The sequence below is a fragment of the Panthera tigris genome, chromosome C2, assembly GCF_018350195.1.
Source record: "Panthera tigris isolate Pti1 chromosome C2, P.tigris_Pti1_mat1.1, whole genome shotgun sequence".
NCBI lineage: Eukaryota > Metazoa > Chordata > Mammalia > Carnivora > Felidae > Panthera > Panthera tigris.
This window is the reverse complement of record NC_056668.1, coordinates 29,421,884-29,427,883: the sequence shown is the minus strand read 5'-3', so window position 1 is coordinate 29,427,883 and position 6,000 is coordinate 29,421,884.

Sequence of the window (6,000 nt, the reverse complement as noted above, 5' to 3'; positions counted from 1 at the left end):
CATATGGTTTCACTCTTATGTGGATCCTGAGAAACATAACAGAAACCCATGGGGGAGGGGAAGGAAAAAAAAAAAAAAAAAAGAGGTTAGAGTGGGAGAGAGCCAAAGCATTAGAGACTGTTAAAAACTGAGAACAAACTGAGGGTTGATGGGGGGTGGGAGGGAGGGCAGGGTGGGTGATGGGTATTGAGGAGGGCACCTTTTGGGATGAGCACTGGGTGTTGTATGGAAACCAATTTGACAGTAAATTTCATATATTAAAAAATAAAAAAAAAAAAAACAAAAAAACAAAAAAAAACAATCTTTTACTTCCTCAACAAAAAATCTCACTAATCTCTGATACTAGGTAACAATGGTACAATGTAAGCTATTCTGCTATGCTTTTAATAATTGAAAATACACAAGATAAAACATCTCCTAGTGAGTGTACAGCCAAAATATGTTACCAAGCATTTGAAAAAAATAGTTTCTTCTTATATCTATATCTATATCTATATCTATATCTATATCTATATAGTTTTAATTTCATAAATTATAGTCACTTCATCACATGTGGTTGAAGACTGAGTCAATCCTCTTTCCTGAAAATTCTGTGACTTTAGTCATTTGGTAATTAGGTGGTTCTTAATCAGGGGCAATTATACCCTTTCCTTAGGGGATATTTGGCAATGTTCTGAGATACTCTTTGGTTGCCATAGTTGGGGGGGGCGTGGATGCTACTACTATATATAGTGGCTAGAGACCAGTGGTGCTATCAAATGTCTTATAATGCACAGGACAATGCCTGCAACAAAGAAAAACATGGCCAAAATTGTCAATAGTACCAAAGCCGAGAAACCCCAAGGTATCTTCTGCTTGTCTGACCATATGATGATGGTTCCTCTAGCCATTGTTTCACTTAAGTAAGGCCAGAACAAATGCTCTGCTTGACTGAAGCTTGCAAGATAATCACAGAATACTTATTATCAGTGCATTCTCCTATGCCACTAAAACCAAACATTTCGTATTTATATTCTTATGGTTCAAAGGAAGCTTCACAATTATCCTACTATAATTCACCTACAAAGAATAACTCCTCTCCCTGAACACCTTACATAAGGCCAAAGAAGTGGTAGAATTTCTTTAGAGTGCTGGAAGGGGATCAGTGACACATGTGTATATCAGTAAAAATCATTCTTAGGTAGAAAATTCTCGGTGTCCCTTTGTTACTCAAAATACCAAAGAACATCACTGAGGCAAACTTAGCTGTCTGCCTCTCCAAATACTTCTTCTCTTAAAAAGATTGCAATGATTATTTTCTACTAACTACAGGTTGCACCATTATTAATACATTTTATATACTCCATTAATAAGCCATCAGAATAAAATTTTAGCAGGAATTTAATCAAGGAGAGAATTATAAATTAGCTATAGTATTAGCTTGATAACTTGAAAGACCAGAGATAAGTTCATTAATATATGCATACATACATTCATAGCCGTCATTAATTACACTGGTATTACTCTCTAATTCTTTAGCGTTCTATTTTGACTATGCTAGTCAAAATACAGATCTGGATGCTTCAATGCCATATTATGTTTTACTTAAACAGAAACAATGAGGTATTGTATGTAATACAGCATGATACATTACAGTCTACTATAAATTGAAATCATTGTATAGGCTAAATAAGAGAAACACCCCATATATATATATATATATATATATATATATATATATATATATATATATAATTTCCAAGGTCAAATTAGTACCCTTACATATGCACCAGGTCAAATGTATAATGTATAAATATTTCAGTTGCAGAATGGTAGTAAAATTAACTCTGGTAAATTGAAATATGTAGTTAACCAAAAGAAAAGAAAATCATTTGTTTTCACTGTTGAGAAATCCTTAGGAATATTTTCATTCTTTTTTCTTTTTTTTTTTTTTTTTTTTTTTAAATTTTTTTTTCAACGTTTTTTATTTATTTTTGGGACAGAGAGAGACAGAGCATGAACGGGGGAGGGGCAGAGAGAGAGGGAGACACAGAATCGGAAACAGGCTCCAGGCTCCGAGCCATCAGCCCAAAGCCTGACGCGGGGCTCGAACTCACGGACCGCGAGATCGTGACCTGGCTGAAGTCGGACGCTTAACCGACTGCGCCACCCAGGCGCCCCTCATTCTTTTTTCTTTTACCAGTGATTTGTACAGATTGGACATCTCTGATTTCCTCTGATTTAAGACCCTGCAGTTGCCAGGGATCACTGGGCTGCAGGCACACTAGTTCTCATCCTATAGTCTATAGTTATAAGAGACGACAAGTAGGGCTGAATCTGTAAAGAGATCAGTGCAAACGGGTAAGTTGAACTTTCAAATGAACTCCTAATATTGCATTTTATTTTTGTCATTGTTCCCTGTTCCCTTTTCATAAAAAAATAAAATAAAAAACCCAGTCGAACCTTATATGTCTTTATTTGAGGTTTCTACTTGTGGTTCTACTTCATAATATGCTTTTAAAAACTTCTACTGAGAAAGGCAGCTTGATGTTTTGTTCCACATAAGCTTGTTTTGAAGAGTGATTCTATTTTTATTTTTTAATAGCTTGCAGTAATTGAGGGTGTGCCAAGACCTGTCAGTGCCCCAAAGAGGAGGATTTCGGTCAGCACCTAGATTCAGGCTAATGGGAAGCCATGAAGATTGATTCCAAATTTTGGTGAGTCCACTTGCACAGTGAAATTACATGGGCAAAGCTAGCTACAAAGGAAGGTGCAGAATGTTTTCATTCCAGAGAGCCATGTGACCAGCTAAAATTTGAGGGTTCCATTCCTTTGAGAAAAAAAGGAGTTTATTAGGAGACAACTCTGTGGTATTGATTCGGCAGTCGTGTGTTTTAAAAATATCTCCTCTGGGATGCCTGGCTGGCTCAGTTGGTAGAGCATGTTTCTCTTGACCTTAGGGTTATGAGTTTGAGACCCACGTTGGGCATAGAGACTACTTAAAAAAAAAATCTGCTCCAGGTATGTATGATCTGCAACCCTATTCCATTGCTCAGTAACGATCTTTAAAGGAAAAGTTTACCTAGGTTTGCTATATAACACCTAATCCTTTATGTTTATATACATATTAAAAAAATAAAATTAGAGTCAAGTCTAAAATAATTTGAAAGAAATTTAGTATGTTTAGGGAATTCATGAGAAAATTAAATTTATTTATAACATGCTAACTCATATTTAACCTAACCGGCAAGTAATTACGTGACTTGCCGAATATGGGTCCTGAAGAGACATCCTAGTGATTTTCTAGAGAATGAGCCTTGGAATCTACTTCAACATGTCTGAGCCATAAAATGTAATTTTTTTTTCACATGAGGTATATCTTGGGCTTATGTAAAGTTCATTTAAAGGACAGTGCAAGAAAGCTTGCCATGGTCTATTGGTTATGCTACATCATTTACATAAAACATTTCATATCTATAGGAGATATCAATAGAATGTTTATCAAAAAATATTATTTCTAATATTTTATAATAAATTTGTTCTAACACTGGATATTGGTCCCCATAAAAATACAAACTCTAAATAGTTTTCTATCTGAATAGGTAGAAAGTCACTAAATCAGGTTTGCAGAGTTCCATGAGAAGGTCTATAGAGTGTGTATTAATACATATGATTGAATCTGCTTCAGCTCTCCCCAGAGTATCCTTGAGATCACAGGAATACTATAATGTTGATTCAGTTTCTAGTTAAATGGTGGACTTTCTTAGGATAAGTGTCTATACTGTGAATGTTGAAGATGCAAGATACAATTGTTACATAGCTAACTTTGCTTTTTTGAAAAAAGCAAATAAATTACAATTTTCAGATTATTTATCAACTTAAAAATAGTGTAAATTTTAAACAAATTAAAAGTAACATTTAAGAAATATATAACAGTATTTTTGCAATGTCTTTACATTCAATGATGAATTCCTATTACCAATTACAAATTGCTATAGAAATAGCTATAGGCCTATTGTACAGCTATATTAGAATTCACTATTAAGTGTCTTTGACAAAAAAATGGCAGCAGTATAAAAAATAATTTATTTCTCTCTCATGAGAAAGTCTGGATACAAGAAAATGAGTTTTGTACCATAAAGTTCTGTGGCATTCAGGCTCCTTTCTTTTTTTTTTCTCTGCCCAATTTTATTGAGGTACAGTTGAAATTTAAAATATATACATATAAAAACAGGGAGGGGGACAAAACAGAAGAGACTCTTAAATATGGAGAACAAACTAAGGGTTACTGGAGGAGTTGTGGGAGGGGGGATGGGCTAAATGGGTAAGGGGCACTAAGGAATCTACTCCTGAAATCATTGTTGCACTATATGCTAACTAATTTGGATGTAAATTTAAAAAAAAAAATAAATAAAACAAGTTAAAAAATAATATCAAAAAAATTGTATGGTTTTAAGGTGTCCAACGTGATGACTTGATATACATATATGCTGTAAAATGTTCATCACAACAAGCTAATTAACATATCCATCACCTCACATAGTTACCTGTGTATGTGTGTGTAGTTCAAATGCTTAAGCTTAATACTTAACGCACTCTCTAATTTCTTCATCAGGAATGGTTTCCATATTTCAGACAACTCAGGATCCAATAGGTCCTATTCGTCAGCAGACATCATGTCAGCAGGAAGGAGGACAAGATAAAGGAGGAGAGGGGAATGACCCAGATGGAAGCAGTTCTTTCTTAGAAAGTTTTAGGAAAATTGCTACGTGTCACTTTTCCTTCAATATGTTGGTCATATTTTTGTTTAATCCAGATAAAGGAAACTGCAAAGTGAAGTCTTTATTCTGGGTAGCCATTTGGCTAGCGAAAATATCGGGGTACCATTTCTGGGAGGAAAAGGGAGAACAGGTTTTGGGGGAAAACTGGCAGTCTCTCACATGGACATCATGATAGATTGATAATAGATGTGTAAAAAAATAGTAGTTATTATTATCTAATACAGTAACCCTTACTACTTTAGAAGCTTGAATCATCACATGTAATAAGTTCAAGTCTATAATAAAACTAGCTTTCTTTATAGGCTCATAGAATCTAAGAGTCAGTTCAGGATGAAAGATCATCTAGCTTATAAAGAACAGAATACAAACATTCCTCAGCAGTGGTGTCTTAGCTTTTGCTTAAATGATTCAAGTAAAAGAATCTGATTGTTTTTTTCTTAGAAAGACCATTCTTGCATTGATCTCATGTTTTAGATGCTCTTAATGTGCAATTATTCATTCTAACCCTACTCTTTAATGTAATGCTGAACAAATATTTTCTTTCTTTATCAGGACAATGCTTTGAATGTTAGGAAATAGCTATTTTTCCCCATTGAGTCTCACCCCCACAATTCCCCTCAGTCCAAATAATTTGCTTTTCTTGAACACAAATTTCAGATTCATTATCATCTAAGTAATCTCCCTCCTTTGGATTTCTGGATGCTGTTAAGTTTGTTACAGTCAATCTTAACATCTGATTCAACAATATTTATTCATCCTAAAGCAGAAGACATTCTTCATTTTTTGCTTTCTTCCTAATTCAAGCTGAACTAAACATAACAGAAATGATCTGGCAGCTGTTCGCAATACCTTCCCCCTTCTTATCCCCACCCACCTAGTTCCCATCACTTAGATGGAGAGTTTGTCATATAACAAAAGTATGGCTCACAATTGCTTCTACAGTTCATTTGTCCTGTGTCCTCTACCATTAAGCTAATGATTTTGACAAGAAAAGAGTCACCTGGCTCTATTTCCTTTTCTGTTGGATGTCAATTTAATATGACCATGGGGACTATTCATTAGCTTTTGAAACTTCCAGGAAGAGGCACCTCCTTTGCTTTTATTTTAAATTATTTACACTATTTTAAAAGAATCTGAAAATAATATTTTAAATAATCATGGCTAATAGTGCAATATATATACACACACTGATATATAAATATACATATATATATGCGTATGTGCATATAGAAGCACTAAT